The sequence below is a fragment of the Leptinotarsa decemlineata genome, unplaced genomic scaffold (assembly GCF_025532065.1).
Source record: "Leptinotarsa decemlineata unplaced genomic scaffold, Ldec_3_MD MMD2_P_RNA_scaffold_11, whole genome shotgun sequence".
NCBI classification, from domain to species: domain Eukaryota; kingdom Metazoa; phylum Arthropoda; class Insecta; order Coleoptera; family Chrysomelidae; genus Leptinotarsa; species Leptinotarsa decemlineata.
Genome location: NW_027412525.1, coordinates 4,942,678 through 4,954,878, shown reverse-complemented (window position 1 = coordinate 4,954,878; position 12,201 = coordinate 4,942,678). Strand labels below are relative to the sequence as shown.

Genomic DNA, 12,201 nt, shown 5'->3' with positions numbered 1-12,201 from the left:
GATTTTAACTAGATTTTAGTGTTACTAGATGTTACTTCTAATACCTTCAAGAACATAAGTACATAATTTCATGATGATCAATTAGTTAGTTTTCGCGTGAATCCGTAACAAACAAACTTACATTCGCATTTATAATATTAGTAGAGATAATAGGGACTATACAGTATGTACAACAATTGTACTACAAAAAAGTCTGCGATGGTATGTCTATCTCTGTATCTGTAGAGTAGGGAGGATGAGTGTAAGTCCACAGCACTTAGGCCACATGTTACCCACATCCTCCCGAGGAGTTATCCTCCTAGGTCATCGTCCATCCTGTCCTATCCAGGAAAGTGGACAGGTCTTTTGGAGACATCTTTATATCGGCAGGTGTAGGCCAAGACTAGCCGAACACACACTCTCTTATTGACGATAACTCCGGGCACTCGCATAGGACATGCCTGACAGTCTCATCTTCCTGTTCACACATCCTGCATAGAAGTGTATCCACTAGCCCCATATTATGGAGGTGCTTCCTTAGTTGACAGCGTAGATTTTTCCTGGTCATCGCAGAATATTTCTTCGGAGCCAGCTTCCCAGAGTCGCCGGGGTGATCCTGGCAGGATTGCATCCTTTGATTCCATCCCATCTTTTTAGGGATTGAGCAAGGGTGTAACATTTGGCTAGTTCCGCAATTGTCGAAGTCATCAGGCCGTAGGTGCCACTGGGTCCTAAGATTATTAGTCCAGCCGCTTCCTTTGCTAATGAGTCGGCAATGCGATTACCTTTACTCCCGTCGTGCCCTTTAAACCACCTCAGGCACTAGCCCTGAAGTAACACGTTGTCTGTTAATGGCTAATAGGGCTTGTCTGCTGTCAGTGCAGATTTTTGTTATTGCCAGATATTCCTTTCCTGATTATTTCTTTTGTAGCAATTGAGATACCAGCTAGTTCTGTTTGGACCACGCTGGTATTTTTTCCTATTCCCCACTTAATCCTTTGGCTTAGTAATCTGGAGTACACTCCACATCCTCAGCCTTCTTTGGTTTTTGAGCCGTCTGTATATATGCGTATTGCATTTGTAGCATCTGACTCTGTGTTCTGTTTCATTTGCATTGTATAGGGTTCATTAAACACAAACCAGGGTTCAAATGAATCACTGATTGCCTGCAGCAGAGGTTGCGCAGCAAGCGCTTCTCGATATAGGCTCAGTCTGAATTGACCCATTCCTACTTCGAGGTTTACACCAGCCGTACGCAATCTTAACATGGCCATTTACGAAACCTCCTTAATATACAGGTCCAGAGGGGTCAGACCCGTAGTATATGTCTATCTCTTGGGGATAACCCACAATAACCATTTTTTATCCTCTAGAAATAGTAGCCTTATTTACGAAGCAATTTTGAGCAATACATCATTAATCCTCATCCAATTAAGTACTTTAAATACATTGTGCATTGAAAATAGATCAATATGACCCTTTACAGCATGTAATTTAAATGAATATTTTCAAAAATATTTAAAATTTGAAATGCAGGTACATTATGATTAGCAGCGATCGCACGCGTTTATATGTATAGTCAGTATCAGCATTGCACCCGTGCGGACAGGGGCGGGTCGCTATTAAATAAACGTTATATAATGTACTGAAAATAAGTTAAATAAACCATAATTAACAGAAATTAAATTTTCAAATTATTTAATCCTTGAAATTCTCTATACCTTATTTTGTAAGGTGTAATCACTTTTGTAAAAGATGACTCACCGAATTCTATATAAAAATTTAACATTGTTCAACTTGCTTGTTGTTGCTCCACTATCAGAAACTCATAAAGAGCACTAAAAAGTAAACATTTCGAAATTAAATGTGAAACATTCTTCTATGCCAACATGCCTACATGGTATGATCTGTCAAATACTTGCCGGAATACTTCACTGGTGAATAATAAACAGTGGACATTTGATATAGTTTTCTCTATCTCGCTGATATTATCTGCAGTGCCCTCTGGTGCTCATCTTGGTATTTCATTAAGGTCCTGTTGGTATTATTCAGGAAAGTAGTTGTTACAGGCATTTGCCAGATCCTACCATGTAGAAGCGTTGGGAAGAGTGAATGTTTCGAGAAGATACCACAATCATTATTTATTTATTATTTACTAAAATATTTTCTGAAATCGTCTTCTGATTTTTTAGATTTCACAGTACCCTCATTCATCATCATTAAAGATTACACAATTAGAACGAAATAAAAATAAAAATGAGGTATTAATTGTGAAATCAGCAAGCCAGCCTAACGAAAAGTGTTTCAAAAATCCAATGTGTATATTCATAATAGAAATAGGTTTCGAGAAAAACGTGTCGAGGTTATCCCGATTGAATTTTTCGCTATTTGAATATAATGGAATTATCTCGGCTGAATTAATTCAACATGATGAAGTGTAAATAAAAATGTAGGTCGTGGAGTTTTTATTACAGTGACTCATCAGTGACAGTAAAGGACTGGATATATTAATTAATTAATATCGATACAAAATTACCAATATTTCATTATTGACTATATAAATATTGATTTTAATCATAAAAATTCTAATCTCCTCATGGATCAAGAATGCGTTTTGATATTACTAAAGGGTAATGAAAAGCATAAGTGAAATTCAAGAGGGGAAAGAAAACACGAGTTGTAGAAGGTATAAGCAGGGAAGTGAAATCTCAACACACACTTATTACATTTTTACATTTCTGTTGAATGGTGGTACTTTGAACAGTGGTCCATCCAAATGAAACAAGTCCAGACAGAAGTTATGACTAGTTGGAAATAATTTTGTTTGTTCGGAATAGTTAGACGGTTCACTCCGTCTGAAATGACCTTCCCGGCACAAAATTCACAATTCCATCATTAACACAAACGGATGGTTCAATTGCAACAACAGCCATAGAAAAAGCAAATCTACTAGCTGAACAGTTTGCGTTCCACTCCACAATCAATTTTCTCGTAAAGGCATCCCCCACTATTCCCAGACTAGATCCACAATGCCGGAAATTACTTTTCGACAGCGTCTAGTTGGGTGAAACAGCTTAATATCAACAAGGCGTCTGGTCCTAATGAAATGCCCGTCATCGTACTCAAAAAGTGCGCCAATGAACTGTCACCAGTATTTTGCAGACTTTTCAACCTGTCTTAAAGAAAAAGGTTTTCCCTTCTTGTTGGAAGATTGCTCGCGTTCAGCCTATTCCTAAAATGGGCAAAAAAAAATCTTCCAAATAACTATAGACCAGTCGCTTTGCTATCAGTGATATAAAAAATCATATAGAAAGCCGGAAACCACTATATCCACTATACCGTATGTCACTCATATTTTTTGGAATAACGCAATCGAGAAACATGGAGACTCAAGAGTTGTTGCGCTGGATATTTCTAAGGCCTTTGACTGTGTGTGGCATGAGGGTTTGCTGGCCAAACTTCGATGCTGTGGCTTGTCGGATCATTTTTGTGCATGGCTCTCCAGCTTCCTGAAAGAACGTTCCTTGCAAGTGGCCGTCGATGGATATATCTCGAATACTTTTACAACGCTGGTGTTCGCCAGGGATCCATATCATCTCCAACCCTCTTTTTATTGTATATCAACGACTTATTGGAAAAACACAAGAATCCAACCACCGGCAGTAGGAGGTTGCATATTTTTATGAAGATCTAGGTGTGATTTCGAATTGGGGTGAAACTCCAGGTTCAATTCAATGCCACAAAAACCCAGGCATCGGTTTTCTCCAAAACTGGATATAATAATGTCATCCGCTTTCTGCTTCGATACGTTTGTTGAGGGTTAAAATGCACACCAATATGTCTTGGCACAATCATGTCGCTGGAATTGCAAAGGCTGCTTCTCAAAAGCTTTGAAAACTGCTCTAAACCAGAAAACTGTACACATCTAAGCAACTCTTGATACTGTATAAAGCTAAGATCAGACTTTTTTTTGACTATTGTTCTCATGTATGGATCTTCGCCTCTAATCATACCCTGAAGCTGCTGGATTCCATTAAGAAAAGAGCCATCCGCCTGATTGGACACACAAACATCACTTGCAAATGGTGTTGAAGATCTATAAATTGATGGATGTAGCCGTTACTACGTGGTAGGAGATCATAATGAAAAGAGAAATGAAAATTTCTATGTTTTTTGCCACTTTTAATTATAACTAACGTTACTGCAGTTAGTTAGTTACAATTAAAAGTGGTAAAAAACATAGAAATTTTCATTTCTCTTTTCGTGTTGAAGATCCTCCCACTCAGCAGATCTGTAATGCCAAACTTTGTTCGGCTCAGGTTGTTCCCCAAAATTTATCGGTAATTCACTCAACACTGATGTGAGTTTGTGGTCAGAAGATTTTAACGGTTTAAATTTCTAACTTCAGAAGAATCAGTAGAGCCGACCTGTTGGTTCGTTATTTTATCAGCATATTGCTGGGATGGTGGGTTGTCTAGTAAGCAGGAGTAAATAAAACCGAGGAGATTGTCACGGTCAGGATTTAAAAACGATTCAGATTAGTATCAATCGTAAAGCCAACACAAAAGCAAGGTTTTACAAGGAACTGTCCGAAACCTGAAAACATCTAAGGTTAGTCAAATAAATCAATTCAATATTTTCATTTCCTATTCTTGAAATATCGGTAGAGAATTCCATAACACGTTTTCAAGAATAATAAGATCACCTATGAAAGATTCACGTCGAGCACTGTCAGAAGTTTTATTCATTTTTTTGGTGGTAAAAAAAAGCTTTCAAGGCATATTTATCTGGTAATGGGAGAAATTCTTCGGAAAAGCTATAGTTGCATCATACATATCATTCTTCGAGATATGAGGAGACACTCTAGAAAGTACCAACGAAGAGCCGTAGCAAGTATATAAGAAAAAATATAAAAAATGATGATAACCCGTGAGTAGAAGCCCTGATATTGTTGTTATATTTTGGAGCGGTCTGAGTACTGAAATCTACAGTTCATTCCTAAAATTACAGGATAGTTTAAAGCATTTTCCTTTTCTCTGTGCACCTAAGACAGCTGTTGACGAGGGTAATGATTATCGAATTTGATTGAAGTTAATCAAAAAGTAGATTCTGGATACATTAAGATTTAAGCAGTTAATTTTAACTGCTCATTTGTTCCCTCATTTTCAATTTACGTAAAGGTCTATCTCTGTCATTTCAATACTCGAATCTTTTGATTCGATATTGTTCCGAAGTAAGAGTTCTTCAGGAGTAATATCGTGATCAAAACGGCCTTATAGCGGCGTATTAATATCTTTACTGTGAACGTTTTTTTTGTATTAAGTATTGGTTTTTTAAACTTGATGTAGAGGCTGCACTTTAGTATTTGGGATAACGCCCACCAGGGGGAGTGGCATATCAATCGAAAGGGGACGATGAGAAGAACACAATGGTATGGGTTTTATCGCGAGGAAATAAGAGGAAAAAAATTTGAAAAATGTCAAAATTTTCTGACATGAACTAACCTAACCTAACCTAACCTACCCTAACCCAACCCAACCTAACCTAACCTAACCTAACCTAACCTATGAAGGATATGTCCACAAAACCGTTAACCACAGTAAGAAAGGCAAAGGACGGTTCGTCGATCAACAAACCGGTGCACACACTCAGACAATAGAAGGAAGTTGGAAATGGTTGAAACACGATTTGGAAGAGCGTGGTTACAGTGGTGATGACCTGGCCATGCACATGTGCGAATATCTCTGGCTTCGGGAAGTCCGTCACAATAAGTTGGATCCCTTCTTAGAACTCATTAAATGTATAAAAAGTCAGTTCAAACCAAAATATATGTAATAGAATAATATGAATAAAAAATACCCATACCCATACCATTGTGTTCCTCTCATCGTCCCCTTTCGATTGATGGCGCCCCAGGGCTTACTACTTTTTTCCATCTATTTCGACTGTGAAAAAAAAGAAAAAAAAACATATTTTCCTTACCCACGTCCAGCCCCGACAATAATCGACTAGCCTGGGCCGAACTTCCTTTTGGTAATTACATAAATACCAAGGTAGGTTATAAGATCCCAACGGAGATCTTACGGTGACTGTAAAGTTCTGGATTGGTTGTTAGGTATAGATCCAGAAGACTATAGCATATTCTCCATAATGGTCAGGAATCCTGGTTGGCTCATTATAATCTGCTCGTAGTTGATATTTGAAAATTTGTATTGCAAGTAAAGATAATAGCAAGAATATCAGGAATATTTGTTTGCAGATGTTGGTGCACTGAGTTTATATTTGAGTTGAGTCCTCTGATGTTGCAGAAATCGATTTTGAAGTTGCTAGTGGGCCTCTTAGCAACTACAGTTACCATGCTATTTCCCAGTGGACTGATGTTAAAAGGATCCTGCTGACTGTCAGAAATAGTGGTTTTCGAATAACTCCTGCAGGATGATGCCCTCGAATCAGCTCCCACGCGAAGATCCGATTGGGGAGCTATTTTACCTCCGTCAACATGCAATTTTTTCTTATATTCCCATCCTTGCGACCGCCTAAAAGGCATTTTGGTTGTTCATAATTTTAGCATTTTCACTTTCACAGGAGATTATTTAGGACATTTATACATTTCTGGCAGTTAATTTTTTGTACTAATATCCAACTTTGATGAAAAAATACTGTAAAGTACTTTTTGTTTGAAAAAATATAGCATTTAGGTGGCTGAGATCACCGAAAATAACCTATTTTTATAATGATTTTCAGTAAACTTGGATGTTCTTAGTACCAAAATTTTGTGAAACAGGAGACTATGTGAATGATAGTGATTGATCCATGATGGTGTCGTTGTAAAGTGATTTGACAGTAATAAGTACATACATCATAGAAAGAAAACAATTTTTCACAGTGATCACATTCTCCTACGAGTTCTCCTATAAACAATATTTGTTATACATAAAAAGATAACTTCGCAGAATTTTATCAACAACTTGAATCCTAGAATATATAAATATAATGGTTGGAAAACTGGAACGCTAATGAATCAATAAGGTTTGTTTTTTTTATTATATGGCCTTTAGATAGTAAGTATTTTGAGCATTAGTGTAGGTTGAGGACAAGAATACGATCGCGCGGTTCCTCGCATATTTCTTGTTGGCGTTCTCAGTTCATCAATGTTTTTCTTCAACTTCAACTATGCGCCTAAATAATGTATTATAAAAGCTTAAGTTCATCTTCATGAAATTTTCTTGATGATGAAGTAACTTTTGCCCGTAAAGATTCATATGATTGCCTAATAATATTGCTCAAAATCACCCCTGAATTGTGTAAATATTTGACACAAAATGCTTTATTGTGGCTTATTCATAATAGTGTCGAATAATTTTTCAAATTCGACTGGTAGTTCTAGAGATTCGCGCATTCAAACAAACAAAATACTCTTTAGTTTCATTTAATTAGTGTAGATTCAGTAAATACATTATATTTCAAATTTCATAATCCACTTGCAATATGTATCGAAAATATTCCAGGTCATTTCCAATTTGAGGTTAAAATTTAGGATATAAACTTTACTTTCTGTGGAAGATGAAATTCTGACGGTGTATTAATTGTATAATTAATTGTTTGTATAGTTTATAAGACTTCAAATCATATAAACTTTACAATGAACGATGAAAAGAGAAATGAAACTTTCTATGTTTTTTATCTCGTTTCAATGACACGTGTAATGATTTGTTGTCCCAAGTGTACGTATCCATCTGAACTATTCTAGACTAACAAGTTTCCTATTTTGGCACTTGAAACGACCAGTTTACAAATTATCAAGTTTTTAGAGCCAATCAAATTCTCGTCACTCGAAAAACCGTATGCAAGAATAAATGAAGAAACTTTTTTGATGAGGATTCAAAATTGCGTTAAACAGACTCTTATTGAATTGCACCATTCCTAAACGACGCCAATAAATAGAAAAAGGCGCCATAGTACCTCAAAACATCATAACTTGAAATTTCCAACTCATTGCCCTACATTTTTGAATGAATCTACCTAATCACAGATTACTCGGAGATAATATAATTAAATACGCACGAAGTGAATAAACAATCGGCCGCCCTTGACACCTTTGTTCAAATTCACTGCTGATAGAAAAAATTACACCATAGAAAATAACATAGATAGCAAGTGATGGCAAGCAACTAGATAATAAATCGTCGAATGTGGTCACTCTTAGACAAGATTGAAATTATTTAATAAATAATTTATTCCAATAGGCATTGCGACCCACTGACCTACTTACCCAGTGACATTGGTATCACTTTTAGTTTCATTATTTTGCAATTATGATGATAATAACGTCGCTGATATGGAGTGCGTACATTATTGTAATCTGCGGCTCATTAATTATTTACTTCAATTCGCTCTTATCTGTTTCGCATAATTCTTGTGTCTATTTAAGTTTCAGCTTCGAAAAGGTGTTAGGTTGTTTTCTTATTTGAAGCACATAAGAAATATTTGCTAATTCTAGAAAATTTAAGTAAGGCAAATTTGAAAAATAATTTTCATGTCATTCAAAGTGTTTTGGAGTACTTTACACTTACCTATATACAATTTTTTCATTCAAAACAAATATGAAAATTTATATACACCACTTACTAAACAGGCTCATCTGTTCGATATTTGGATAATGCTAAAATACAAGAAAACAAATTTATATAAAAGTTATACGGCGCCAGAAAGGTGTACAGGATGTTGCATTTTTTCGTAATAGCAATGAAACGACCATTATTTTTATGTAGTTGAAATGAGTTATTTTTTTCGGTAAAACTAGGGGGCGAGGGGGGGCTGTGAATGAAATAACTGTAATTTAGTTCATTCTCTCAAAGATCTGAGATAACGCATAAGATACCGACATGTCATAGAGTACAGATGTAAAATGCCCCTTCCCATCTTCGTTTTTGAACACAATAAGATATCAAGGTCGTCGTAAAAAGGTGTTATGATCAGTACTATTTGATAAGACAAGAAATACAACAGTGTTGATTCACTCATCGTCAAGAGGGCGCTAACTATTTTTTTTTAATAAAAAATGGGTTTTGTGATACCTAGTTTAATAGACATTTCAATATCTTTTTATATACTATTTTTTTGGGTTTATAACCATCATAGTTTAAGGCTAGATTTTTATAGTGAATACAGGTTCAGAAAACTTGTTGTTGTTTTCCGAAACGTTAACCACTTAAGAAAGCTAAGTGTCAATATTTAATTTTTTCCAATTGATTTCTTTCAATTTCTAGGCAAAATTTATGAATACGACAAGTTACTGACTAATTGGACTTTCCAGTAGTTTATATTACGCAATAACTTTTCGAGGTGAACTTTTCAGTTTGCCCTTTAATGTACTTCATCAGATTCTCTATTGATTTAGCTTTTATTTTTTCAGATTGTGGAAGGTTATAAATCCAAAAAACAGTATAAAATATTGAGTCCACCACAAAAAAATGTCGTTTAAAGAATTTCAATTATCTATCCAACAATAGTTCATTTTTACAAATCGAATAAGCAATTTTTTATTCGTTACAAGAATGGCCCACTAGATCACTTGATATGACTCCTCTAGAGGTTTTTGACGGGATACGTGACATTTTAAATATATGATACACAACGAAAATTCATTTTAGAATTCGCGCATAGAAAAAAATTGCTGGCAACGAAATTACCTCTGAAATATTTCATAATAATGTAAGATGTGAATTCATAAATAGGCTTTATTATTCTCAGGAAGTAAATAGCCATCATTCTGAACATTATTGGAATGCACTGGAATGAGATTTGAATATATTTTCATCAAATTTATGATAATTACCTTTTGCAAATTCTTAAAACGGAAATCAAAATAGTGATTACTCTTAAACAACTGATCTTATTTTCAAAGATAATAGAGTGCTAGACAAAGAATTGACATATATATCAAAATTAAAAGAACTTTCATTCCATTTGAGAAAAAGTTGGTCGTTGTGGAGTGATGCAACATTATTGTATTCTTCGTCAAGATAAATGAAACTGATGCCTCTTTATATAAAAAGTTAAAAGGCGGGAAACATTTTAAGTCCGCACTATAAATAATCACACTTCAACCCTCTTCAATACATTTTCTAATCTTTGACTATAATATATCTTCAACTAACCTAGTTTTTTTTCTGAAATGTTTTAACAAAGAGTAAAAACTTGAGTCAGCCATGACTTTGAATATCGCAAAAATGAAGGGAATTGATGAATTGTGTCATTTTTTGACAGCCTATTGTGAACACACTGAAAAATGTGTTTATTCATTATGAAATGCGACAGAAAAGTTAATTAGAACGATGTATGCTTTGTGTGTTGGTTAGGAAAATTATTTTTCGGCTTCCCACGTGTATATGCTGCAAAATATCCAGATAGAAGCCGTGTGAAATGTTTTAAAATTGAAGATACAAATATAGGGACCAATCATAATCTATTACGAAAAAAAAAGAGTCGTGCTACAACTATATTGACTGATGAAAACCATTTACTTGTTAGTCTTGCGGTGGTAGAAAATCCTGAATTGAGGGTTAGGAAAATGAGTAGAAATTTAAAGATATCGAAACCTTCAGTTGCCGGGAGTTTCTAACAAATTTCATCGTTACCATGTGCAAGTGCACCAGGATTTATTAGGAGCAAATTAGTTTTGAAGAAAAAAAAAATATGGAAAATAAAAAATTTCGGATCAACTCAAATGGAGTTTAAATGTATGAGGTAGTATTATGGATAATTATATTATCGTCAAACATATAGGCTAGGGTTAGGTTAGGCTAGGTCCAGAGTGGGTCTATTCGACCCTCCACCGCAACCCGCAAGGGTTTATTGTGGCTCACACATATTCACACACGACCAAATAAACCCAGCTTCTTAACGAAGCCAATTAGTTTGTATGGTGAGTGGTTTTTCACGTCAGATGGTAAGGTATGGCTAAGCCGAACTCTTAAAACCTGATTTGGTACCCAGTGGGGCAGGCACAAAGTATGTGCTCTGGTGTTTCATCAATTTCCACAAAGAGGCGACACACACTGTCTTCCGACAGTCCGAGTCTCTGCATATGATGATTCAAATAACAGAGATCTGTAAGAAGGCCTGTTAGACATTGTAGTTTATCCCTACTGTAATCCAACAACTATTTGGTACCAAGCTTCGAAGCTTCAAATAAACGCCTTGGAGTGAGCGAATCCCGGAAGATTCTGCCAGAAGTCTATAAATCTTCCTGCCATCCAGGTGTGCAATCTTTGTTTGGCAAAGCCTAAAGCGATGCCAATGACAGGTTCTGGTCCAATGAAACTGCTTGCGTCACCCTCCTTTCCAAAGGAGTCAGAAGCCTCATTGCCTTCCAGGCCAGTATGGCCAGGAATCCAGACCAGGGACAATCTGGAAACAGACAGGAGTTTCCTAGGTGTAGGTAACCTACCTACTTAAATTACATAAAAAATGAAAGGTGGTTTCAGCAACATGATACACCTGCAAATTTTTTGTGAAAAGTAGGAAATGTATGTACTGTTTCCTATGGATAGCATGAGAAGGATCTATTCCTAAGTCCTTGGCTGACGAGGTCACCAGACCTAACATAAATAGTTTTTTATAACAGTAAAATAGAAGGTGTATCGTACTGCCACTACTACACGGAAGGACAATAAAATAATGATTCATGAGACATTTCAACAAACTTCATGAAAAAATACAGAATTTTAAAAATCATATACTCATATACATACTTTTTGGGTAAAAGAGCACGGGAGAAATGTGTACTTTTATAACACCATTATCCCAACATTCCACAGTATTTACTTCCATTTTCAGGGAGAACTACGAAGATGTTATTGAAGTTAGATTGACAAATATTAGTGAGACTGAATGATTACATTGTCGGTGAGAATGATCGCTAAAGATCATACTCACCGGAATGTAATGACAAAAAATGTCATCATTCAAACAGCAATACCAATTGGAACCACGTCGAGAATTTGAGGAGTAAATCGTTTTCCAAACTGGTCTATCCAAGGGGGCGTACAAGTGACCTACTAACCCGATTTCGTCGTCGAATGTGACGTCAGCGTTGGCCTGGCCCTCGCACACGCGAGTCCTCGTTTTCCGGGATAGACTCCGGCATTACCCCGACCTCATACGGATTCATTTCATTGCAGAGATTCCCGGGAAATTCTTGTGAGCAATCCGCATTGT

The 12,201-nt window shown here is 36.0% G+C and overlaps 1 protein-coding gene and 1 long non-coding RNA gene across 2 annotated transcripts in view; both read right to left on the bottom strand.

Annotated features, from left to right (window-relative positions):
- LOC141480353 (uncharacterized) overlaps positions 1-11,416 on the bottom strand; it is a 36,001-nt gene extending 24,585 nt beyond the window's left edge. The window contains exon 1 of the long non-coding RNA XR_012464292.1: positions 8,252-11,416. This is a non-coding gene — a long non-coding RNA (uncharacterized lncRNA). The remainder of the gene's footprint in view (positions 1-8,251) is intronic.
- The window catches only part of ftz-f1 (ftz transcription factor 1), a 345,263-nt gene that overhangs the window by 268,003 nt on the left and 65,059 nt on the right, over positions 1-12,201 (bottom strand).